This window comes from Tiliqua scincoides, chromosome 12 (genome assembly GCF_035046505.1).
Source record: "Tiliqua scincoides isolate rTilSci1 chromosome 12, rTilSci1.hap2, whole genome shotgun sequence".
NCBI lineage: Eukaryota > Metazoa > Chordata > Lepidosauria > Squamata > Scincidae > Tiliqua > Tiliqua scincoides.
In genome coordinates this window covers 7,543,572-7,571,203 of record NC_089832.1, presented here as the reverse complement: position 1 = coordinate 7,571,203, position 27,632 = coordinate 7,543,572, and the positions used below count along the sequence as shown (strand labels likewise).

Genomic DNA, 27,632 nt, shown 5'->3' with positions numbered 1-27,632 from the left:
TATCCCCCGTGGATACGGGGGGTTGCCTGTATTTGCCACACAAAACCTAATTGGTCGTATCTTCCAAAGATAAAACAAGCAACATGGCATCATCCTTTCAAAAGGCACGTAAACATAATTCTCTTTTTGTGTGGGGTAAAATCCCTTCCTATCCTTCTTCTTTATTTAAATGTTGCTTGACTAAACAAAGGCTTTGTTGCCCTCAGTAGATGTGAAGATTCAATTACCGCCTTCCAAAATATGAAAGGCTAAATGCCACATTTACAATTGTTTCTGCCTGACCTTTTGTTAAAAGCAACCGAGTAAATACACAACTCCGAAGGTTTTGTTCTTGGGTAAATTACATGATCTATTTGGGGATGGAAAGGTCAGTTTCCAACAGAGCTGGGATTCCCTGCCCAAGACTCCAGTCGTTTCTCCGCAAAACGGACGGAAATTAATTAGCCATTTTACTCAAGGTACCCCACGTAATTGTTGACCTTGGTTTGGAAATAGATTCTCTGCAGTCTGAAAAAAAGAAATCACGCTGGTTGTTATCAACCTCCGGCGCCGGCTGGCTGTACCAGCAAAATAATTTGACGTCGTGGACCTGAAGAACCGAAATCTTCAGAGGATGTACATTGCCTAATCAGGCCCGGCACGCAAGGATTAGAGAATTTAATCACTTCTGCCTGCTACTTTGAATGAATGCAGCGCTATTCCCGTACTTCCGTATGGGAAATGAACAAAGAAAATTGCCATTTCAGTACATCAGTTGGGGAAAAAATTCTCTTCAGGCTGCAGCTCCTGGTGAGGGATGGTTAAAACTTAGGAAGGAAAGGAAAAGTTTATTATTACATTATTGTGTAAACTTTCACAGCCCATCAGGTGTTTGGTCTGACATTTTTGGGGGACTCTCACTAGTTTGTATTCTAGCTAAGAGTTTAGGTATAGATAAAGGTTCCCCCCAGCATTAAGCCTAGTCATGTCTGACTCTAGGGGCAGTGCTCATCACTGTTTCTAAGCCAAAGAACCGGCATTTGCCCATAGACAGTTTCCATGGTCATGTGGCCAGCATGACTAGACCCCTAAGCTCACGGAATGCCGTTACCTTCCGATCGAGGTGGGACCTATTTACCTACCTATTTACCTATTTCTCCCTGGGGCATTTGGTGGGCCGCTGTGAGACACAGGAAGCTGGACTAGATGGGCCTATGGCCTGATCCAGTGGGGCTGTTCTTATGTTCTTATGTTCTTACTTACATTTTAACATGCTTTTGAACTGCTAGGTTGGCAGGAGCTGGGACAAGCAACGGGAGCTCACCCCGTCGGGTGGATTCAAACTGCCAACTTGTTGGCTCAGCAGTTTAACCTGCCGAGCCACCGTGTCCCACCCAGTTAAGAGTTTGGGACAGTGGTTTTCAATCTTTTTTATCTCACGGCACACTGACAAGGCGCTAAAATTGTCAAGGCACACCATCAGGACAACTGACAAGGCATGCCACACTGTGGGGGGGGGGAGGCTCACGTCTCCCAATGGCCCTATTAATAAATGATCCTCCCCCAAACTCCGATGGCACACCTGTAGACCATACACAGCACACCAATGAGCTGAGGCACACTGGTTGAAAATGGCTGGTTTAGGCGGTAGTAAGGTATTGTCAAAATATGTGACATGTTCCCAGAAGTGTGGGGTTCCCCCCCCAGCTCTCCAGTTGTTATCCTTTCTATGCCAACGTTGCCCAGATATTTCTTCAGAGCCATCAGAGTTGTGCCTAGTGCTCCACAGTCACTACTGGTTTGTTGTAGCTTTCTTTCCTCAGAGATACTGAACTTCAATTTCAGGCAACCTGATCCACACGGGCTGCAGCGCTGGTGCTGGGTACTTCATGATTGTGCCACCCAGAGAGTAAATGGGGAAGCTTGTGCCGCCATGTTGGTGCCACAGATGAAGCCCCAGCTGCTGGGCAGAGCACAGGTAAGCATGTGGGGGTGTGGGGAGGGTGTCGGGAGCGTGTTTTTATTACCCATATGCCACGCTGTATCCAGCACTGGTTAGGAGCAGGCTGGAGGTTTCCTTGGGTCCCACTCAGTCAGAATATTGGAGTCCCTGAGAGTGATGCCTTCTCAATCAGCATTTCAAAAGCGACCCACTGAATAAAGGTGAACATTTGTTCCCTTACCCCGTGTACAGCCATGGTCTGCTCAATGGGGCTACTTGGATCAACGCCAGCAAAATAGCTGGCCCAGATCTGAGAAGTCCCAGGCTGGGGGAAATCTCAAGGGGGGAATAGGATGCAGTTTAAACTAGTACAGACAATCCTGAACCCCCCACCCCACCCCCACGCCCTGTAACACTGCATCCCCACCCCCAATTCTGTCCCTGCACCACTTGGAGCAGCTCCTACTCGCCCTGTCAGGTGCTGCTCCAGATCTGGTGCTGGCGGGACAGTGCAGGCCTTCCCGCTGGCACAGCCTACTCGTAGGGTGCCCCAAATGTGCTTTATGGCATTGTGACACTCTAGGCCTGCGCAGCAGTCAGTGCCAGGCAAAAATAGGATTGCACCACGAATTACATGGGCTTTGCTCAAAGATGAGAGGATTGCAGGTTTATTCAGATGGTTATTGTCCACGGAACATGTTTGACAAATCTAAAACAGTGTGATGGAAGCCTTCCATGTCTTTCAAGTTCCTCCCTGAGAGTTGGATAAAAGAGTCCCACTCAGTGGGAATATTGGAGTCCCTGAGGGTGATGCCTTCTCAATCAGCATTTCGAAAGCGATCCACTGAATAAAGGTGAGCGCTGCCTTTTGCAAAACGCCTGTTTCATGTGAAAGGTTTGAATCTATTAAACAGTCGGTAGGAATAGAATTTCACAGAGCTCGAGAAAGAATGACATTGCAATGTCTGGTGCCAGAGAACCCTTGAGATGGTGTCACATCAATGTTTAGGTGGTCAACGTCTCGTCTGTTCTTGGCAGGGGACATTGTAAAAAACAATGGCCTGCAGAGGAATGCATTTTCAGAGGGGTTTTGGTCCAAAGTCATGCGAGAATGACTTAGCAAAGGCAGCAGTGCCCTCTCTCCTATGCCGGAGTAAAGTTACCACGTCGGTTTTGTAATTTCATGTAGCTCAAGGTATTTTGATATTGTTGTTTTGAAATCAGGAGGCTCTGGGTTAACTTCCAGAACTCATGGCCCAAGATGCAGTGGTTCCCATGGTTAGATGACTTTAAAAGGGTTTTAGACATATGGGTGGAGGAAGACTCCATCCCAGGTCACCTGTGTGCCTCATGTTCTCCCTCCCCCCTTCAGTCTAGATCTGCGGCCAGGGCCCAGCGGGCAGGCGGTCTCCCTGATTGGGGGGCTGCAAAGGGGGGCTTTTGGAGGGTGCTGATTACAGACCCCCCCAGCACCTATCAGCCGTTACTGTACCTCCCCCCCCGCTGTTGTTTTAAGGGGGCTTTGGGAGGGACCAACTTCATCCCCCTGTGCCTTGTCAATTTGGTGATTGCCCTCCCACACTGCTTTCTTTTGGGGAATTACAGGCTTCTTCAGTGGGGGTATCTCTGGGGGCAGGATAGGCACCTCACACCCCTCCCTTGCCATGCTCAGGTGCTCTGCCCGGGGCCCCCCGGGAGCAGGCACAAGAAGGTGGCAGCAGTGTGATCCCGAGTGTCGGTGACAGCAGAGAGTTCCAGTCGTCAGGCTATCGTGCCCCTCTCGGGGGCTGCTGTATCCTGCTGGTTAAAACTAGAACATGGGGGTGATGGGCCCCTGGTATCATACACTACCTTGGGGGTGTACACATGGGTAAAAAGACACAGAAGTCAGGCAGTAAGGTTGCCAATTGGGCTATTCCGGTGCGGCCCCCCATCCCCTCCTTCTTTCTTTTCCTAGAATGAGGAGGATCAGATGGCGGAGTTTTCGTGCCTTTATGGCCCGCCATGAAGCCAGACAAAAGGAAAGCACTCGAAAAGCTGGGCAGGGGGATGGAGACTTGAGTTCGAAGAGTTCCTGACTGCCAGAGTTTATCGTGTCCCTCAAAGGGTTGATTTATCTTACCTGTCAATACAAGAACACTTGGGGTAACATCACCCTCAGCCCGGTAGAAGCATTGAGGACTTGAGCACAGCCGTCGAATCTGGCCCAGCAGCCCATTAGGGCTCTGTATCCTTCCGGTTAAAATTAGCACACCGTATGGGGGAGGTGGGCTCCTGCCAACACACGTCTTTTTAAGGAACTTTAGCGCAATGGGCAATGAGTGGGAAGAAGTGCATGCTGGAGTGTTGTGGCCCCCCCTTCTTTTTACCGACCTCATCCCCTTTCATCCCCCATTTCCTCAGCTGCTGGGGAGAATGAACTTAAGAGCCCAATCCTGTGCAGGTATTCTCGGACGTAGGCTCGGTTTTGGCCTATGAGACCTGATCCCAGTAAAGGGTGTGATATTGGCAGCCTCAGAGCTTCGGGAACCTTTTCTTAGTTGTCCAGAATGTCGCAGGTATCATCCCCTCCTCCCCCTACAGATTTGGATCAGATGGCTTAATGAGCGCTTAGGAGTAATTTCCTCCCTCAGGAAATACCGGGGACCTCGGTTTCCCTTAATTCCCTGATTTGCGGTTTGACAGTGCTCCTGAATTGCCCCTCCCATGGGGGTGACAGTCGTTAAGTGAGAGGACAGACGCAGGCGCGGCAACTAGGCAATGGTGCATGTTATTAATCATTGGACTTTTGGGTCGCCCCTAGGTGGGAATCTGGTCCAAGCCTTGTTACTCCTTGCACCTGGCTATAGTCTTAAAGGTTTCAACCCGGCTTGTTCTGGGAATTCATAGTAGCAATACCAACACTCACTTTTAGGAAGAGTGTTTTTTAGTTGCTAGCTCCAGAAGCCCACAAAAGGTCTTGAGTGCATGCCTTTTCAGCTCTCTGAGGCTGGCCCGCGCAGGGTCCAGATGCTACCTGGGCATTTCAAGTTTCATTCACCTGAGTCAGCTACCTAAGTAAATCGCTGACTTCAGCATATTTTTGATAGTCTGGTCCCCCACTAAAACATGGAGCTTTAACTCCTCAAACCATCGTCATCTCTTCTTGAGCGAAGGGACTGGCAGTTCGGTCAAATAGTGCCCACATGGCTTCCACATCCTTTCTGCTTGTAACCTTAGGGTGGAGAAGCTACACCAAAGGTGCTGGGATTTGAAAGATGCTTGAAGGTTAGAGGAAAGATGTCCCTGTGGACTAGCTCCTACCTGCCTTGTGTTACAACAATGGTTGCAGGTTGGGCATTAATGCTCTTTAACTATGGTCCACAAACTATGACTTCATGACCCACAATAGGTCCTAACCCAATTTTGATTGGTCATAAAACTGACAAGTGGCTAGGTTATATGCATTAAAAATTGAAACAAACCTATTTGGGGGAAGAGCAAATAACCGTTATAACCATGGAAGCTTGCGTGTTTGGTATAGCCTTAACTTTTATTAGGTCTTTGAGAACTGCTGCAATGGTTGGCAACCTTCAGTCTCGAAAGACTATGGTATAAGCCTACAGCACCCAGTATTCCCAGGTGGTCTCCCATCCAAGTACTAACCAGGCCTGACCCTGCTTAGCTTCCAAGATCAGACGAGATTGGGCACGTGCAGGGTAACAGTTGCTGCAATAAGGTGTTAGTAAGTTGACACGGGGGTGTGTGTGTGACTCTACAAGTTTTCAAAATCACTAAAATACCATCATGTTATATATCAATCAATGTGTAATTTCATGCAGAATGCAATGAAACAAACCACATTGACATATCTGTGTTCTATCAAAAGGTACAGCCAAAAAACCAGTGGGGGCAGGGTGATAGTACATCACCACACCCACCACCTGGGTGTTGCCCTGCCCACTGTATGGGGTGACGCGCAGGCCTCCTGCACTGGGTGACACGAATCCTAGTGGCGCCACTGTACCCATGTGCACGCCCCTAGAGCAGTCTGAGTTCTACTGGTCGCTGTTCGGGGCCAGGTAGGAATTTTTTGCTGCCTACCAGGATTGGCTGGTGGTGGACAGTTTTTTCACCTACCCCAGACTGTCAGGGGTTGGGGGTTTGATTTCCTCTGCTGACTAACATCGGTCACTTTATGCCATCAGGTGGTGCGGGGTAGAAGGTGTGAAATGGACTTTGGTGTGCACTTCCTGGCAGCATAGGTAGGGCGGAACCCACTTCCAGTCCTCAGGACCCCGGTGGCATGAGGGCATGGACCGGGCCCTGGTCAGGACTGCGGGTTCTGCCTCAGAGGCTCAGCGGCTTGAGGTGGTACTGCCCACAGTCCAGCTGCCTCCCCTTTCATGGGGTAGACCTGGATAAACTGCGCCGTCTGAGAAAAGGGTGCATACCCAATCCAGGGGACAGATGCGATTCTGGTGCCTTCTGATGGTCCAGCCTCTGCACCACAGGTGCTTCACTGCCACAGCAACTGCAGGTCTCAGCCTCTCCTCCTGTACTATCTTTAACTGCTAATAAAATGGCCCTTTCTCCCAGGTCCGTTGTCTCAAGTGTTCATTGGGGGGTGCATAAACAAAAAGGCTAAGCTTCTTCTTAGTCCTTAGATGAAGCTTTTCTGGGGAGTAGGTCGTTCTCTCATCCTCAACTGATGGTTGATGGTCATAACTTATCTGAATTGTCTCATTACAATGGCAATCATGAAGTGTTATTCAGGACCTTCTAGACCAGTGGTTTTCAAACATTTTAGCACCAGGACCCACTGTTTAGAATGACAATCTGTTGGGACTCACTGGAAGTGATGTCATTAACGTGGAAGTGATGTCATGGCCAGGAGTGACGTCATCAACGTAGGCTTCAAACCTACATTGCGATCAGCCAAAGGTCCCATTACACAGCACACTCGTGCTGTTATTTTGCATAGCTCATAATTCAAACATTCCAGCTCAGGAGTCAAAGCAGAACAGACTTGGATCCTTCTCCAACCACACAGCCTTCCCCCCTTTCCAGCATCCCAACTATTCAAGGTAAAGCACCATGCCTATCTCCCACCTGCCTTATCTCCCACTCTGCCCAGCAGCTCTGTACCCTGTATTTTCAGTTCTGTCTTGTCAGTGGCCGTTGAGATAGGTGCTACATGACCACCTGAAATTGGCTTGCAAGTCCCGACCCATAGTTTGAGAGTGTGCTGGACAGATGTGGCAAAAGTGAGCATGGTGTGGGGATTTAGGTGTTAAATGAGACTTGGGAAGAGCCAAGTTCAAATTTCCAACCAGCCTTGAAAAGCGTTTGGAGATCTTGGCCCAATCAATATTTCTCTCCTTGATCTACCTTTCAGCATTATTACTAAGATAAAACAAGGGTGGGGAAAAAATCAAGGACGGTGTGCTGAGCATCTTAGTAGGAAGGTGGGCTACACATTAAATGAATACATATGCCCCTGGTGTGAGATTGCAATCAAAGTGTTCTCTATCAGGAGGGGACTCAGAAATGACATTCTTATTGATAAATGTATCCTTCGTCCCTCTATTCTTCATGGGTTTGTGCCCTTTAGGTATGAATAATTCCTCCATGTGTTTGAATAATTTTGGAGTGATTTCTCATTATGAGTCGTGTATTAACTTTTTCATTTGGGAGGTATCTGTGAATGAAAGAGGTTTCAATTGAAGGCCCAATTTTGCAAAATTTGGCATGGTGTGTTAAAATAATAAAGTGCAGCATTCCATTACAAACCCAGCCAATTAGATGCGTATATTTTTGAGTTGCTGAAATTCAGTGGAAATTAATTATATTTCTAGGGTAGGTGAGAGTTTCATTAGCAGCCATTCACTGATAGATTTTTTTATTATTTTATTTTACCAGAAGATTTCTCAGGTATGTAAATACTGCAATCCCAGCTACACTCTCTTGGGAGGAAGTCCTATTGAGTAGAGCGGAATTTTCTTCTGAGTAAACTTGGATTTCAGGTTCAGCTGAAATACAGCCCAAATCCAGGGTTCTTTTCCAAAAAAATTTATAAAGTGGTGATGAAAGAGTGTGCAAGGTGAAGAGACCACAGAGGGAGAGCTTGTACCTATGCTCTATTCACTGCTTCCCCCACCAGACCTACCTGTAGTGGAGCAGCTCTTGTTCCTCTGGGAGGGTGGAACACTTACTTTCATGCAAAAATCCTAAACACATTTTCCTGGGAGTATCAATGGGACTTTTCCTGAGATCAATGGGATTTTCCCATTTTCCCATTTTCCCATGGAATTTTCCCATTTTCCCAATGGGATTTTCCTGAGATCAATGGGACTTACATCTGAGTAAACAAGCATCAATTGCATGGATGGGAGACTGACAGCCCAATTGTAACCCATGCTGGAATGGCCTGCTCCGTATCCAGCGCGGAGGTGGGACTGCCTGGGGCTCAGTCCGGGGCAAGGGGAATGAAGTCCCCCAGGTAATGCCACAGCAGCCCAATGAGGCTGCCCTGGGTTGCCCAGGACCAGGGTTAGAATCTGGCACAAGTACTGGATCCTGGCCCCACCCGCAGCTCAGCTATGTCCCACCCATGGGCCTGCTCACTGCCTGCCCTCCCCCCACCCCGGAACGCCTCTCTCCCACCCTCCCCCCACCCTCCCCAAGCCCCCCTGCCAGCCCCCAGGCCAGCGCAGCCTTACCCTTCTGCCAACTGAGCAGGACTTGCCCTGGCCTCCCTGCTTGAACAGTGGCACTAAAATAGTACTTTACTTTAGTGAAAGTAAAGGGACTTGTGCCAGCCCGTACTGGGGCTGGAGTGCACTGTGAGCGATGGAGCTGAGCAGGCTGCTGGCATATCTCTGTGGAGGAGTTCTGTTGGCAACCTTCAGTCTCAAAAGACTCTGGTATCGCGCTCTGAAAGGTGGTTCTGGAACAGCGGCTAGTGTGGCTGAAAAGGCCAATTCGGGAGTGACAATCCCTTCCACACTGGGAGCAAGTGCAGTCTGTCCCTGGTCTGTCTCCCTGGCTATGGGCCTTCCTTCTTTGCCTCTTTGCCTCAGTCTGTTGGCCAAGTGTCTCTTCAAACTGGGAAAGGCCATACTGCACAGCCTGCCTCCAAGCAGGCCGCTCAGAGGCCAGGGTTTCCCACCTGTTGAGGTCCACTCCTAAGGCCTTCAGATCCTTGTATCGCAGCTGTGGTCTACCTGTAGGGCGCTTTCCTTGCATGAGTTCTCCATAGAGGAGATCCTTTGGGATCTGGCCATCATCCATTCTCACGACATGACCGAGCCAACGCAGGCGTCTCTGTGAGAAAGGTGCTATATACATAATAAAGTAAAAATAATAAATACATTATGATCCAATCCCCTTTCAAAATATAAATAAGATTTTCTTCTTATTTAAAAGTAATTCAATCTTAATCCTTGGTTGGATTTATAAGATTCATGTTGTAGTCCCATGCTTAAGTAATTTAAGTTTCATACTTGGGTTGGAATTATGGCTGTCTGTTTTAGTGTCTGGACACTTTAAATCTCTATCTGGGCTTTTAAGAAACGATTTCTGTTTTGAAACAAATTCAGAATCATATACCTCTGTTGGATTTAATGTTTTCATTGAATTTAAGTATCGATTGGTTTGATCAATAGGAATGTATTTTTGTACCTTGTTTACAGCTGCATGCTTGCCTGGGACTAAGGCCTACTGAACTCACTAGGGCTTACTCCTGAGTAGACAAGCCTAGGCTTGTGCAGAGTATCTTGCTTTTGCTTGAATTTTGCAAAGTTGTCATTGTATTGGAATAGTGGAAGATCCGGTGAGGAGGTAGATGTGGTGTCAGCAGTGGCCCCTTTAAGGGTAAGGCCTGGGCATCCAGCAGAGTGTGCTGCACAGCTGCAGCTACTTGAAGGCAATAGGGCCCTCAGGGATATAAGGAGCACCTGAGGCAGGAAGGGTTTGTGGGTTGTAGAAGGAGTGCAGGTTGGAGAGGAGACTGACTGCTGGAGACACTGGAGTTTGGTGTGTGGCTGCTGTGCCCAAGACCTGCTGAGGACCAAGGGTCTGCTGTAGTGGTGGGAGGCTGCTGGCAGGAGAGAGGACCTCTGCAGGTTGAACAGCCGAGCTACCCTGCAAGTGGGGTCCAGCAGGACTGGAGGGCAGAACCAGGGTCATTTGTTGGGGGAAAGGAGGGGAGCTAATTTGCTTAAAGTGGGCATAATTCTCCAGGCAGAGAATCCAGAGTAGCTTGCCTGGATTGGGATTTGGCAGAACAGTCATATTTATTACATGTGCTTTTTCCTTCTGTGCTCTCCCCCCACCCCACAAATTCCAGCCGTGCCTCTCAATTGTCCCATCTCCTTCTAATGGGTTGCCTTAATGGGTTCTCCATTAAAGATATTCCTGGAGTATAGTAGGAAAACATCACTAAAAATGGTTTCCACACTACTGCAGTAACATAGCAATCCGGCTTGGGGGAAGCCAACAGGACCAGTTTTTTTTAAATTCTCCACTCATTTATTGAGTTCTCCAGAGTTCAGCTAAGGACAAAATTGATTCCATCCATCTCTGTTTTCTGGTTGGAAAGTTCATTATGGTCTTTTGTCATTAGCACCTATCAGTTCAGCTGTGATTTAGCCACACTTTCCTTCTTATCAGTTAAGGCAAATGACTCTTGGACTTGGCCACCTTTGAGGGAAAAAGAAACCACAGCCACCAAACAGTATTTCAAATGATACTGTTAAAAGGTTGCAGTTGTGAAAAGCGAGGTGTTGTTCATTCCAATATATGCTGAGTAGATTGAGCATATACTTTGAGACGCAACCCCATCCGAAGTTGGAGTTGGGAACTCACATCAGAGACCAAAAATTATGCCATGACTTCAGCCCTGAAATAGTGCATTATCTAAATTCTGGATGAGACTGCTATCTTGACCAGGGAGAGGCAGCTTGTTTAGCCTTTGAAAAAAAAGAAGCTTCAGATTTTCAGGCTGTGGTACCACTTTTGGGATGTGGCAGATCTTCCTGAGAAATTTCACTTGTCTTCTTGTAACTAATCTGGCTTTTCATGAAGATTCTCAGATAAGTACTCCTGGAAAATTTGAAGCACGTTTCAGGGCTCCTCCAGTTTTCAAATCTTTGATCCCAACCCTAACTTAAATGATGGTATTCCCCCCCCCCCCAATAAAGGAATCTTGAAATAATGACTTCCAATTGCCTACAGCAGTGTTTCTCAAATACTAGGTGGGTTGCTAGCCAATTTCATTTCATGGGGTGGGACCCCATTCATTTCAATGTACATTTTATTTTTATTATATTGGACTTGATGCTGCTATGGTATGTGACTGCATTTGGGGAAATATGAAGGATCTGTACTTTTAACAGGCTACTGGGTATATGCTTTTAACAATTAGTCAGTGGGGCTTACCCCTTGGTAGGTGTGGATAGGATTGCAGCCTTTAGGAGGTTTGGGAATTTTTTTTTTTAAAAAAAACAGACCAGCAACCAGTGGGGAGCCTCCCATTCATTTGATGGGGCAAATGCCCTGGGCATGGAGTCTTGCACACCTTTCGGACCCTGCAGAAGCCTCTCTGAGGGCCCAATCCTATCCAGTTTTCCAGTGCCAGTGCAGTTATGCCGATGGGGCAGGCACTGCACCCTGGTGGTGGTGGTGGGGGGGGGGCAGTCGCAGAGGCCTCCTCAAGGAAAGGGAACATCAATTTCCTTACCTTGGGGCTGCGTTGTGGCTGCACCGGTGCTGGAAAATGGAAGAGGATTGGGCCCTGAGGCTCCTGATGGGGTTGGAAACTGTGCTTCTGGTTTGCCGTACAGTTTAAAGCAGGGGTGCTCAATAGGTGGATCGCGATCTACCAGTAGATCGCGAGGCAAAATGAGTAGATAGCAGAGTGCTGACCCCCCCTTCAGGTGCCTCTGGGAGGAAACGCCGGGAGTAAGGCCCATTGTACTCAATGGGGCTTACTCCCAGGTAAGTGTGGCTAGGATTGCAGCCTCACAGCCTAATCCTAGGCATGTCTACTCAGGAGTAAGTCCTGTTATACTCAGTGGGGCTCAAGGTACACCAACATACATTGTACACATAAATGTTATATGTTATGATGGCGCGAACATTGTAAAAAAAACTCTGGTAGATCTCCGGGCCTTGCTGGGTTTCAAAGTAGCTCTCGAGCCAAAAAAGTGTGAGCACCCCTGGTTTAAAGCATTGGGGAACATTCAGAAGGTTTCCCTGACACGTCCTGGAGTTGCGCAAGGCACCATATGGATTTGCATGCGGGGGCGGCGACATCCGCAGGAGGGGGCACTATCACAGACCTTTACTTCAGGGCACGGGTCTGCTACTGTCAGCAACAGCTTGGGAGGGTTAGCAGGGTTCTTTTTAATTTTAAGTAAATTTTTAAACACATACTTATTGTAAACTCTTAATTAACTTATTTAATCTGATCTTGATTTTTGTCCATATGATAAAAATTTTCCTGTTGGATGATGTCACTTCCAGCCATGACGTCACTTCTGGTGAGTTAATGACATCATTTCTGTAGGGTGCCGACAGATTGTCATGCTAAAAAGTGGGTCCCAGTGCTAAAAGGTTTGAGAACCACTGACTTACAGGAAACTAAGCCTCATTCAGATATATCCTGAAATAACGTCCATCCTGTGGTGATTGATTTAGGTGAATTTGGGTGTTCCTGAGCAATCTGAGAAAATTTTGAACCTCAAAGGAAGTGTCGTGACCTGTTTTAAGTGTTAGCCAGGACTTGACTAGAGGAGGAACAACAAGGTGATAATGTAGGACTCGGGTCCAACCTGCCAAGGTATAGGACTCAGGCCTTGGCAGTGTGGATGGACCAAGTAGTGAGAATACCAGGGAACTTGATTCTTATCCCTTAGAGATGGTCTCTCCTGCTTCGCACCAGTGGGATCAGTCCCTAATTTGCCGGCTGCAACTTGCCCGTCACTACCCACCCATTGATGCAGAGAACATACCCAATAAGGACAGACTGAGAAGTAGCTGAGTGTTCATCTCCAGCCCCAGAGGTTGCCTCTTTAAGGATCCTTGCTCTGATCTAGAGCAGCAGGATGGAGCCTGATAATTAGAACTGAGAGACATAAAAGAACTCGGTTGGAGCTAGGACTCTACCCAGTGTGTAATCTGTGGACCTCCTTGCCACGAGATGCAGTAATGGCACCTGACCTAGATGCCTTTAACAGGACGTTGTATAGACTTCAGGAAGGAAAGTCCATCACAGGTTATGTAATGTGCAGGACCATTACAGGTTACAATCCATGATTGATATATATCCTGGTTTTAGAAATAGGCTGTATCTGAATGCCAGATGCAAGGGAGTGGCAACAGGATGCAGGTCTCTAGTCCCTGAGGCATCTGGTGGGCTACTGTGAGATACAGGAAGCTGGACTTTGGCCAGATTCAGTGGGGCTCTTATGATCAAATTGCTTCCTTGGACAAGATTACGTTGGCTAGCCTAGCACAAGGACAGGGAGATGACCTTGCATAGACAAGTGATTTTGGACTCCCTGAGTTGAGAGGGACCCAAATGGTTTCCTCCCAGAAAAGGCCCAGAATAGAGAATGCCTCTTTCTGGTCACAGTACCTGTCCCATTTTCTTTGTGTCTTTGGACTCCCCTGTGTTAATAATGACTCTGATTCTTAAACCGTGCCACATATTGGGCTCTGGGATTTGATCCCCAGTACTTTCTATTGCTGAGCAGAGATGAATTTGTCCTCCTAGAGTTTTACTCTAGGGAGGGACATGTCTTCTCCAGAAGCTTGCTGATGCCTCAGTTACATTAGAGATCAGATGCTGTTTGCATTAGAGTGGAGTAGGATTGGAATGCTTGGAGGGTTTGTTTGTAAGGCACAGCAAAGTCTGATCTCTCTTTAAAAAAAAATGAGGACTGACAGTTCAGTGTTAAACAAAAGGAGAGAGAGAGAGAGAGAGAGAGGAAGGAGCAAGATTAGAAACCACAACCTCTTCTCTGGAGGCCATCTTTCACTCACAGCTTTGCTTCTGGGAAATTACAGGCACACCAAACCTGTCTAATCAACCACTCCGAGACCTGGCAAACTTTTAATATTGGCTTTTTATGGTGCTGCTTTTCACCTGCCACTCAGGTCACCAGCTCACAGCCGCAGGATTGCAATGATGAAGCTGTCTCCGCCGGCTCAAACAGCCTCTTATTGAACAGATTGCCGAAGGAGATAACAGAGGGCAAGAAACAGCACCGGGAAGCAAATGAGAGCCTGACTGCACTGGATCTTGACAAAGCATAGACGACTCTTGCAGTTTCCAACTCCGATCTATATTTCTGTTTGGAGTACCTTGACAAATATCCAAGTGGCCTGCTGTAGCAGAAGGGTGGAGTCCTGGATTCAAGTCTAACCCTCCTGAAAAGTCTCAGCAAAAATAAGGCTGTAATCCTATGCACTTACCTGGGAAGAGGTTTTATTCAATTCCATGGGACTTACTTCTGAGTAGACATGCCTAGGATTATGCTGCTTGATTATGCTTATTATTAAAAAAATAAATAAAGCCCCCAATAAGGGGGGGAGAGCAACTTTTCACCCTAGCATTGTAGATGTCCTGTGGCATGGGCTGGTGCTATGTTCCCCCCTGCATCTTTTCCTCCTGTTCCCCCCCCCCACATATTTTCCTGCTGCATCTTTTTTTTTTTTAATGTTGCGAGTCCTTTTGGGTGGGAAAGTATTTATTTTTCCAACTAGATAAACTGTTTTGTGAGCATTTTTGTCACAAATTATAAATATATACCCATTATAAATATTCTTAATAATAAATAGTTCCAGATATTGTAGATCAGGGGTACCAACCATAAGGTCCACAGGCTGTATGTGGCCCCTCAAAACTCTTTATCTAGTTTCCCTTATAACTGAGCTATCCCAGAGCCACCCTTCCAGTTGCCCTGTGGAGTGATGCCTCGGCAGAAGCATCTCTCAACAGCTGAACTGTGAAGTGATGACTCAGCAGAAGAGGCACTGCAAAAAAGGTAGCCACGCTCTCCCATATTTTGATGACCAAGACTTGCATATGTTCTCTTCTGTCATTTGCAGCCGATGAGTTCCTACTTGGGAACAAAGTGCTGATTTCTGGTCATCATCTGCTTAATGATGTCACTTCTGGCCCTCGGCAGCCACCACGAATGCTATTTGGCCCACTACAGGAACCAAGTTTGACACTCCTGTTGTAGACTTGGGGTCCAATCCTACCCAACTTTCCAGCATTGGTGCAGCTGCAATGCAACCCCGAGGAGGCCTCTATGAGGAGGCCTCTGTGACTACCTCCCCACCATGAGATGGAGTGCACACCCCTTTGGCAGCTACACCAGCACTGGAGAACTGGATAGGATTGGACCTTTACTTCATAAGGAAATGTCCCCCATCCTGCTGATCATTTGGGTTGCCCTTTTTTGCACCTTCTTTTCCAGCTCTACAATATCCTCCTTGATCTACCAGGTATGAATTCCAGAGAATAGATGGAATGGATTCAGGTGAACTTACACTCCAAGAACAGCCCTGCCTTTCTGAATGGAAGCCTCGGAAACCAAAACACCTGTCAGAAAGCCTTGCAATGATTAAACCATAACAGACATTTCTTACAGACTGAACTGTTTGTTTTCACCATTATCTTTCCCAGCAAGCCTTGTTACAAAAAGAAAAAGGGTTTTGAATATTATCCCCAGGCGTAAATTTCTTTTGAAAAAAAAAATGCCATTTTACTTTAAAGCTCACAGGCTTTACTTTCTTTTTATTGAGTGATTTCGATTAGGACAGAGCCCAATTGTGGGGGGGGGGGAGACCATTGGAACTGCAGTGAGAGATGGGATGGGGGAGAGAAGGAAATTCAGCCTCCGTTGAATTGTTTTAGAAGAGGAAACACAAAACATTTTCAGGAGCCTTTGAAGAGCTTAATTAAAATTATGGGAGAAAGAACTGTCTGGCAAAATGAAACTCCTCCAAGCATTTTGTTGGCTTTAATAGACACTGGAGTACGGCTGAGCGCCAAGTTTACTAGTAAATGGAGAGGGTCTGCTTTTTTGTATTGGAAACTATATGGCGTCTGATAAAGTTAACATTCGCAAAACACTGAACAATGGCTGCAAATTGATGGAGCCAATAACACGTTGGCAGCTATCATATGTCTGCAGCCTTGGTTTCAGATGGGGATTGGCTTTCATTCTTTTTGGGGACGTTTCTGAATTGCTCCTCATTGAATTTTTCCCCATTTTTGTTTTCTCAATTATCTGGACTCATCTCTGAAGCAGAACCCGTGGCAAACTGGGGAACTGGAAAGGCTGTTAGCCACTGATAGTCAGCCACCAAAAAACTGTCAAATTCCTTTTTAAAAGCCTCTAAGCCAGTGGTTCTCAAACGTTTTAGTACCAGGACCTACTTCTTAGAATGACAATCTGTAAGGACCCACCAGAAGTGATGTCATTAACTTGGAAGTGATGTAATCAATTTACAGAAGTGATATAATCAATTTAGGGCGCAATCCTAACCCCTTATTGTCAGTGCTTTCCAGCACTGGCATAAGGGCAATGCAGCTCTGTGGTAAGGGAACAAACATTCCCTTACTTTGAGGAGGCCTCTGTGAGTGACACCCAATTGCAGGATGTAGCACATGCCCCATTGGAACCGCTATGCCAGTGCTGGCAAGTTGGTTAGGATTTGGGCCTTAGGCTGCAAACCTAAGCCACAATCAGCCCAAGGTCCCATTACACAGTGTGCTCATGCTGTTATTTTGCATAGCTTGGAATTCAAACATTCCAGCTCAAAAGTCAAAGCAGAATGCAAATTTCTGTGTTGGATCCTCCTCCAACCACAGAGCCTGCACCCCTTGCCAGCATCCCATCTTCCCAACTATTCAAGCCAAAGTACCCTGCCTCTCTCCCACCAGGAGCCTGCCCTGCCCAGCAGCTCTGTATTCTGTATTTTCAGCTCTGTATTTTCAATGGCGGCTGAACTAGGTGCTATGTGACCCACCTGAATGGCTCATGACCCACCAAGTGGATTCTGACTCACCGTTTGAGAAATGCTGCTCTAAGCCAGTGATAGTGATAGTGAATCTCACTAGTGAATTTTGTGAATATAGTGAATTTTGTGATAGTGAATCTCACTGGTTAATTAGGTTAATCAGTTAAGTTTTTTTTCTGAACCAGAAAGAACATCTGAAAGAAAGCAATAAGCTCTTTGGATGTCTCACAGTTGTAATCCTATGCATTTCTACTCAAAAGTAAGCTCCACCAGGTTCAATGAGACTTACTCCCAGGTAAGTGTGGCTAGGATTGCAACCTTCAAAGGGTTTCATATGCAGAAAAGAGACAGATGTTATGCCCCAGCCTAGGAAGGTTGATATCGGTAGTACTCAGACAATACATTAAGAACACAGGATTAGCAGAAATTTGATTTTAGCTGCAGGATTTTAGCTGACTAGGAATCTGCAGAATGCATGATTCAGGCCTATGTGTTAAAATCTTTCCGCTTACATGTTCCCACAATTGGCACGTACCACTAAAATACATTTTAAACAAGTGCAATTATGTATATTCTGCCACCCAGAATATACTTCAGCACCAGGTAATTTAGCACAAAGCTCTATAGTGATTTAAGATGCTCCGTGTGGCTCTTCGTTTAAGCCATAAATTGCAGGGAACTAATTAAGAAAATACCATCTACAGTATATATATCTAGCTCAAATACCGAGGCAACATGATTGAACAGCACCTGACTGGACTTGCAATGCTGCTGAGATTTAGAAAGAGATTTAAGATAAGTTAGTAAGGGCCTCCTATGTTGGTTTTTAATTTCCTTTCCTTGTCATCAAGGTCTTCAATACTCTCCAAAGCTTCTGTCTCACGGCCCAATCCCAAGCCTGGCACATGGGGCTGCAGAGGTGCCAAAAATGGGCCTTCAAGGCAGCTCCCAACCATCAATGAAACAGCAGTGGCAGACCTCACCAGCCCCATGCACCAGGGCAAAGGTCAGCAATGGGACCCCCCCTTGGAAGCTACCGCTGCCCCCGTCCACACAAATCCACGCCCCTTCCACTTACCTGGAGCACACAGTGCCTTGCAGGACTCCAGGACACATCAAAGAAACCTCCTGAAGGTTTCCTATGCTTTAACTGTCCTTCTGGCAAACCAGAAGCACAGTTTCCAATAAGGTCAGGAGCCTCAGAGAAGCTTCCTGGGGGTCCTAAAGCTGTGCAAAGGCTCTGCACCAGGGACATTTGCCAATCAAATGAATGCGAGGCCCACCACTGTGAAACAGTAGCACTTGTTTAATTATCTATTTTTCCACTGAGCATTCCTTCAAGGATGGCTATCTCCCATCTCTTTTGCAATTCTCCTTTACTGTTAATGAAAAAGCCACCAGCACCTGATGTCAATTACAAGGGAAGTGACACCTGGTTCTTATCTCTGTCTCTCTCCACAGCTGTTCCAAAGGGCAGGAAGGGCTCTGGGAATGAGTTGGTAATGGCCCAGTTATTCCAGTTGTTGCTACCAACTGTTAAAGCAACAGATCCAGTAATCACCCCCCCCCCTCCTTGGGGAGACCAACTGCTAGTAACAGGGAGTGGGTTGCAGATCTGGGAAGGGCTGTGGCTCATTTAAAAGTTCACAAGCTATAGATAGTATTTATAAAAGTTTTTTGGGTCACCTCAGAGAAGGGCATTCCTTTCCCAGTTCTATCAATCCAGGCAGAGAAAGTCTTATTACACATGTGTAGCCTGAAAAAAAAAAAAAACCCCTTGTGTGTGAACCAGCCCTCAACACAGCCCATTGCCTACTTATGAATCTAGCTTTCTTTCGTTTCTTTTTTAACTCAAGTGGTTCTTGATTAAATGTTCACATCTGAAATACTTACAAAGATTTGTTCCATAGCTCTCCTCCTTTCCCTTGAAGCGAAAACAGATTTACCAAGAGATTAATTCTCACAGGGTACCCAAAGTAGTCTTTAAGTAGACAACCTTGTTTTTCTTCTTCAAAATGGTGAGAAGCATTACATGTTTCACAAATTTAGAGAGGATAGAGAGACACTCTTTTCCCCTCTCACATAACACCAGAACCAGGGGACTTCCACTTAAGTTGAGTGTTGGGAGAGTTAGGACAGACAAAAGAAAATATTTCTTTACCCAGCATGTGATTAGTCTGTAGAACTCCTTGCCACAGGAAGTAGTGATGGCACTTTGCCTAGATGCCTTTAAGAGGGGATTGGACAAAGTTCTTGAGGAAAAGTTCATCATGGGTTATTAGCTAACTCTTTCTGCTCAGCATGGGCAGAGGTAAAACTAGCAGCCATGAGTAGTGATGATCTTGTATGCACAATTTAAAGTAACACATGAAAAATGCTTGTCCAGTATTGCTACCACCCCTCCTGGTCACTTCATTCCAGTCCAAGCAAGTTCATCCGAACACCTGAAAGGAGCCCCATATATGTAATCTGTGGAACTCCTTGCCACAGGATGTGGTGATGGCATCTGGCCTAGATGCCTTTCAAAGGATATTGAACAAATTTCTGGAGGTTAGGTTCATCACAGGTTACAAGCCATAATGGGTATGTGCACCCTCCTGCTTTTAGAACTCAGTTAGCTCAGAATGCAAAGTGCAAGGGAGGGCACCAGGACACAGGTCTCTTGTGGTCTCACATGCTCTCTGAGACATCTGGTAGGCCACTGTGAGATACAGGAAGTTGGATTAGATGGGCCTTTGGCCTGATCCAGCAGGGCTCTTCTTATATCAATTTTTATACTACTCTGCTTCCTCCAAGGAACTCAGGATTCTGTACACAGTTCCCTCTTTTTGTCCTCAGAACAACCCTGTGAGGTAGGTGAGGCTGAGAGAGAGAGAGGCCCAAGGTCACCCAGGAAGCTTCATGGCTAAGCAGGGATTTGAACCTGGATCTTATAAGTACAACACTAGAGCCATCATCCTGGTTCCCAGCTGAACATGCAGAGCCTCATTCAGGCATTCAGTTGGAAGCCTGTCAATCAGAGAATGGAACACCAGCTTCTGTCTACCGGCATTGTTTTGTTTGATTGATTCACACACACAGGGAAAGCACCTGGTTTTATTGAGGAGTGCTGTTTCCCCTCATATTGCCACCCCTGCCATGGAATGCAGATAAATATGCATGAGGGTTGCCCTAATGGAACAGACCTCTCACCTCTTTATTTAAAGCCATTCCACTATTCAGGGCAAAAAGCCTCTTTTCAGTGTGGCCTCGACAAAATGAAGTCACATTCAGAGGTCACTTTCTTTGGAGAGAACACAAAATGTGGTAAGAAAATATGGCATTAAAACACACGCACGCACACACAACAAATCCTCAGCCAACAGAGTAAGGAAGAGGTCTCAGAAGAGGCATTCAAAGGGGAATACAGTGTCATGATCAATCTGATGGCCCCACAATGCTCCAAGACCCCCACGCTATAGAATTCATCTATCAGGGAAGTTAAGATTCAGTTCGGAGACTCTCTGGCCCTCTGCAGACACTGAAAATGGTGTGCAAGCAACCCAGGCAGAGGGCGTTGGGACGCCAGCCTCAAAGAGCCAATCGTTTTTTGTCCAGAGTTTCAGCTGCCCAAGATTTGTACTGAGTCAGACCATTGGTTCATTTAACTGAGTGTAGTTAGTCCACACCGACAGATAGCAGCCTCCTAGGGTTTAAGGTGATATTTCCTAGCCCTGACAGGGATTGAACCTGGGATGTTTTTCCATGCAAAATGCATGTTCTAAAAGTGAGCGAAAGGCCTTCCGCTATGACCAGCTGTCACACAACTGTGAGGCCTGAAGACACATAGCTAATTATGGAAGCGATTGGCAAAGGAGGTGGTTCTCCCTTACTGGAGGTCTTCAAACAGAGGCTCAACAGGCATCTGCTGGAAATGCTGTAGGAGGATTTCTTGCTACAGGCAGGGCTAGATGACCTTGTGGCTCCCTTCCTGTTCGATGATTGACTTTGATGTATGTGCATTGAGTGTCTGCCTAGTCTGTGCTGGGTTGCACTCATTTGTGTTGGAACTGCCATTGCTCGGACTGTTTTCACTGGAAGGAAACATGGTGTGATTGACTGATTGGTCCCATTGATGTCTGCAAATGGCACCTCTACCCCTACTCCTACAGTCCCAGTGTCTTAAAAGGGAAGAATGGAGGCAGGGGACAATCAGGTGAAGCAAGGACAGGCTCTTATCTCTGTGGAATTCTAATCTAAGAAGGAAGTTGGACCAGCCCAAGACTTCCTGACAGCTGAAGCCACATGCAAAATGCAGCCCCTTACCTGGCATGTGCCAGCTTCTGGTCCTCTGACACTGCTCTCTTTCCCTTCACACTGTCCCCTCTTCCTTTTCCAAACTGGGAAGAGAAAGAGGAGTGAAGGCAAATGGGCAACCTGCTGTCTGAGGGACCACTTATGTTTGCCTCATGGATGGGTTGACCCTGGGAGAAGATAAACCCTTGCAAACCATGTTGGGCTATGGGGTGGAACTTGTGCAGCCCAGCATGTATTGTACGAGAATTCCCATGCAAAGCCAAACAGAAGATTAAATTTAAAAAAACAACCCCAGGATTCTGGAGCTTGGTCAATTTCACACACACACACACACACACAAAATTTGATTAAAATAATGTTAAAAAAATAAACTGACTTTTTTCTAATTTTTCTCTGTATATGAAAAAAGTGTTATATTTGTTGGACTTGCATTAGGAGAGGCGCTGGGGTGATGTTGGTAGTGGCACACATAGGCAATACATGTGGTGGAAAGCTTTGCCTGTTGACTTTTTGCCCATCAAAGTGTGATGAGCACAGGAGCAAGCCAGTCTGAGGGTTTCTGGTCAGTTGGCAACCTTGTCTGTCTAGAAATGCATTTTCATTTCCCTCCATTACAAACTCGAGCAGCACAGATGGCCACCCTGGCCACCCTGCCACCCTGGCCACCCTGCTCTACTCTCACTTCTCTTCGAGCGAGTTTACTTCTTAGGGCCCCTGTGAGCTCAACTTCATTATTTGTCAATTTTACAGCAAGTTTAGACAACGCTTTCCACCGAGATTATGCTTGAAATATTTAACATTTAAAATCCTCGTTTCCTGTTGCTTCCTTTCTGATTGCCTGTCTGTTTCTCTTTTATGAATGCCATTTAAAGCACCATCTGAATCCTCCTCCAACTCAAATCTTAGCCCCTTCTTCCAAATCACCCATTATGCTTGAAATTCCCCGCTTCCTTTGTGTTGGCCAGGGACCAAATTCATCAGCTTTCCAGCTGCACATCTAAGCATGTTCCTTTCTCAGTAGTACCCTTCAAACAAAATGCATACATATTTTAAAGGGGCACAAAAAATTTATACTGGCTCACTCAGAACATTTGAGTGAGCAGTGAGAATTTGTCCATACAATCAAATGTATTGGGTACACATTGGGAGAGAGGAAGTCAGTGGAAAGCTAGCCCATGTTAAATGAAAAGTAAAACCTTGCACACAGAAAGCTAGTACTTTAGGACAGGGGTGCCCAAACCCCGGCCCTGGGGCCACTTGCAGCCCTCGAGGCCTCTCAATGCGGCCCTCAGGGAGTCTCCAATGAGCCTCCAGAGATTTGATGGAGCCCACACTGGGCTGACGCTTCAGCTCTCAGCGTGAGGATGACTGTTTGACCTCTTGCATGAGCTGTGGGATGAGGGCTCCCTCCACTGCTTGTTGTTTCACGTCCATGATGCAGTAGCGGCAGCAAAGGAAAGGCCAACCTTGCTTTGTGCAAGGCCTTTTATAGGTCTGGAGCTTTTGCAAGACCTTCATTCATTCATATAAGTTCATCTTCGATATATTCATTTATGTAAAATTATGTAAATTTATTCAAATTTTAAATGTAAATTAATTCTTTTTTCCCCCTGGTCCCCGACACAGTGTCAAAGAGACGATGTGGCCCTCCTTCCAAAAACTTTGGACACCCCTGCTTTAGGATAAAAGTCACCCTTCATCCTGAATTGCTAGTTTTCCGCATGCAGGTGGTATTTTAACATGGGGCATATTCAAGCATGTCAGCCCCAACTGCAGCCTGAAATGATGCATCTAAAAGCACCACTTCCATGCATTTTTACACCATAACATGAGTCACAGGCTCTGATTCACTAAGGGGTGAGCCATGTATGAAAATACTTACCCAAATGTTCCTGTTGCATACACAGGAGGTTGCTGGATATTTGTTGAGTAGGTTAGGCACCCAAACCTCATACAAAGTAGAATTAAATGGGGATTTCTGGGTTCCTCCCAATGAGAAACTTCTGAACATTTTCAAGAAAAGATAACCAAGTTTCCATAAGTAAGTGAAATTTCTTGGGAAGAGAGGGGCTCTGCATAGCCGTTTCCTGCCTTACCCAGAAGCATGGTCTTTGGGGGTGTGTGTAACAAAATGTTTCCTCTGTCATCATATATAGCCTAGAAGACATACAGCATTTCTCAAAGTGTTCACCTAGGAGCCCAGGGGCTTCCCATTCAGGGACTCCACAAGCACACTATGTGGCCACCATGTCTTGACACTTGACATCTCCTTGGCGCTGCTGCACACCACACATATACCAGTGCTCTGGTGCTCCCCCTCGCACACACACTCTACACCTGCACCAGAAGGGCTCTCTGAGCCTAGGAGTGTCAAGGGCTCCAGAGACCAACACGTTTGAGAAACACTGTTCTTCCACACCACCACAGTAGCTTGTTGGGAGCTGCTGCCCTGTTTTCTCCTGCACAACAACACCACCAACTCAGAGAGCCAAAGGGTGGTATTACAGTGACTGGTAGCCCAATCCTGAGCTACGTGGAACACGGGGCTGCCACGGCAGCGAAATAGCTGCCATGGCATCCAGTGTGCCTTGGGCAGCCACCGCTGCCTTCTTGGGAGAAGGGAACATTCATCCCCTTACCCTAAGTAAAGGAAGTAGCCCTGTAGACGGGCTACTCAATTTTATGGCAGCTTTAGAGCTGTTGCAGAATCTGAGAGCTCTGTGTTGGGCTACATGGCCCGACAGAGAGCTCAGGATCCAGTGGAGCAGAGTTCCACTGGTCCCGCCCCCTCCCTCCCTGCTCCCTCCCCCTGCCATGCCTCCTCCCTGCCCCCCCTGCCTCCCCCATCCCAAATGTATCCTCCCCACGTCCCCCACGCCCCCATTCACTTCTCTGCCACTTGGCAGTCAAGGAGACTGCTGGGCATCGGAATGTGGGCAGGGACAGCTATGCTGCTTCCTTTGTCAGATGCCCACCACTAAAGAAATCTACTGCTCTGCAGAGATAATTTATTCATTCAGCCTTCAGTTCATCCTTCCCTCCTTTCCGTCATAAGAAAACAAACAACCCAAATGATTCCTTTAATATGTGGCTAGCTTTGCTCTCTGTCCTAAATCCCTTCCCGCAGGGATCGGAAGATTAATACCTCCTCTTCCAATAGTATCTCAGGAGCCCATTTGGAAAGGGATGATATGAGGGAATATACTGAGCAGAGCAAGAAAGAACTGCCAACTGCAGAGGGGATGCTCACAAACAAACGTTCTAACTGTAAAAAATATATATACTGTATACATGTATAGATGAAGAACTGTACAGAGGAACTAAATCACAGGAGGGGAAATGGGATAGTTGACCTCTGTGGGACTGACAATTTATCTTATGATTGAATTTTTCAAAATCCCAATCTTGCATTATCGTAAAGGTGGTTTAGGGTCAGAAGGCCGGTTGGTTTCATTTTTGGACTGGTAAATTATAAAGAATTATTTCTTGGCTAAGGTAAAGCTTGGGCTGCATAATATACATCTTGTCTTTGCTGCGTTCTTATAGAATTCTTGAATTTATAGAGGAGAGAGTTTCTCAGCTGCCGAGCTCTTGAGGACAGCCAGCTGACTCTCACATGATGAGAATTGTGGTTATAGTTGCCACATCTCCAAAAGGATATTATAGAACTGGAAACAATGCCGAAAAGAGCATTCAAAACCATCAAGTGGCTGTAGCGCCTGCCTTATGGGAAAAACCTATAATGTGTAGGGTGTTTAAGTCAGGAAAAGGTGTCTATGGGGGACGTGATTGAAGCTTATCAAAATCTGCATGGTGTCAAAAAGTGGAGACGGATAATTTTTTCTCCATCTCTCACAGTTCAGTCATAAGCAACCCCCTTGCACTGATGCAGCCATACCAACAGAGCATGCACTGTTGGGGGGGGGGGGTCATGGAAATTGCCTTGAGGTAAGGGAGCATTTTTTCACTTACCCCGGGGCAAACCTCCACTGCCCCAATGGGTCTCCTCAGATCTGCTCCAGCAATTTGACTAGCAGAGGTCCAAGAACAGTGAGAGGGGATGGGGGAAGGAATGTACTAGGATTCCGGCAGAAGCCACTGCTGCTTGATCCAGCTGTGCTCCTTGTGTTTTCATGACATATCAAAACACTGATAGACATAAACTATTTGGTGAAAACCATAAATGAGGATTGATTGATTGATTGATTGATTGATTGATTGATTGATTGATTTGACCATAGATGCTTCTCTGGAGACAACTGGGTATCCTTTAAAATAGTTTTCACACATTTAGCACCAGGACCCACTTTTTAGAATGAGAATCTGTCAGGACTCACAGGAAGTGATGTCATGACTGGAAGTGACATCCTCAAGCAGGAAAATTTTTAATAGTCCTAGGCCTCTGACACCACAATGACCTCTATGGTCTTCTCTATGGTCTTTCCCTCTTGTGTTGTCGCTTCCAGCTTCCAGGAGACTTTTCTGGGTTCTGCAACCCCGTTTCTAGGACAACTATTTGTAGTAATGAATTATCTGTCCCTCTTCCTCTGCCAGCAGAGTGGAATTCTAGTAACCATTACTATAGAGGTTCTCCAGTGGTTCTCACACATTTAGCACTGGGACCCACTTTTTCGAATGAGAATCTGTCAGGACTCACAGGAACTGATGTCATGACTGGAAGTGACATCCTCAAGCAGGAAATTTTTTTAATAGTCCTAGGTTTCAATCCTACCCACACTTACCCAGGAGTAAGTCCCATTTACTATTATTGTTAAAAGCATATACATAGTAGCCTGTTCAAAGTACAGATCCGTAACATTTCCCCAAATGCAGTCACATTCCATGGTAGCATCAAGTCTAATAAATTAAAAATAAAAGTCTAATATATTAAAAAATAAAATATTGAAATGAATGAGGACCCATCTGAAATTGGCTTGCAACCCACCTGGTGGGTCCTGACCCACAGTTTCAGAAACACTGCTTTAAAAAAAACAAAGAAAAAAGTTTACTTCATTCTAGAATGTCCATAACATGAATGAATACTTCCATAAATCAATGGATGGACTCTCCAGAGGCTAACTATCAAGCCCCAGTCATTTCTCTATTCCTGTTTCGAAGTGGTGACGCTGTTGTTGACATGTTTACTGAAAGTACTCATGGACAATTTTCAAAGGATGTGTTTGGTTCAAACCAAATAATTGCCTATTAAAATATTCATTTCTATGTTCCCAAATGCCCAAACTGATAACACGCAGGAAAGCTCTCTTCGTGGGCTATCAGGTTTGTTCGCTGTTTCAAAGAAGGCTGTTTACAGTTTCTGTCTGTCTACAGCACCTTGGAAAAATAGAGCAGATCTGCGCAATCCTATCTTTGGTTGCCCAAGGAGCAGAGACTAGGGGTGATGGCCACTCACCACCTTGTTGATTTCGAAAAGAAATCTGCTCACAGCAGAATTTTGCTTGTAGACTTCCTATTTCAGGTATATCTCAGGAGTTTCAAACATGGTACTTTCACGTTTAGGGGTGTGTGAGTCTGCGTCAATATCAGCCCTGGGGTAAGAGTGAAAGGAAGATGTCCTATCCTTTCCCCCTGTCCTGCAGCTCTGATCCAAATCATACATATCTCAAAATTGCTACAGCCACATGGCAGTAAGTTTAAAAGCACAAATTGTACCCATAAATTTTCTCCTTTGCACCTGATGACAGAGGGATTTGGACTAAAGCTGCAGCACTGTGTGTGTGTGTCCGTGTGTGTCCGTGTGTGTGTGTGTGTGTGTGTGTGTGTCCCCGTGTGTGTGTGTGTCCACTCTCCATCCCTGCCATGGCCCTGATCCAAAAGTGCTGCTTTGGAGGTAAAAAAAAAATCAACACTGAGAGTTCCAAACATGGAGCTCCCATGTTATGTCTACTTTGACTCTGATTCACAAGTGCTCCTTACGTAAGAATTTCCAGGCATTACAGCACATTCATGTACTGCAAATGATCCGCAGGTGTGTTGGGGGAGGGTCATTTATTAGGAGGGCCATTGGAGGATGTTAGTCCTCCACCAGCAGCATGGTGTGCCTTGTCAATTGTCAAAGAACTGATGGTGAGCCTTGACAATTTTAGTGCCTTGTCAGTGTGCCGCAAGGATGAAAAAGGTTACAAATCACTGCAAATTCCAGCACATTCATTGTGTGACCTCTAGGTCGCAAAACACTGAGCTCAGGATCAGAGGGGTTGTCCCAGGAGTGTGCACACCTTCCATTTGTGTCATGATGCTGCCGCTATGTTCTGTCACAAATTGCATTTCTGTTTCAGACTGCCATGTCCATTACAACCTCAAATCTAATTTCCCCAACACTCCCCACGTGTAGGTCTCTCTTAATATTAGGTTTGTCCAGCCAACAGATCTGTTT

At 46.2% G+C, this 27,632-nt stretch overlaps 1 pseudogene; it reads right to left on the bottom strand.

The window, feature by feature from the left end:
• Window positions 1–5,517: 5,517 nt before the first annotated feature.
• LOC136663537 (5S ribosomal RNA) lies at window positions 5,518–5,637 on the bottom strand (annotated as a pseudogene).
• Window positions 5,638–27,632: the final 21,995 nt, after the last annotated feature.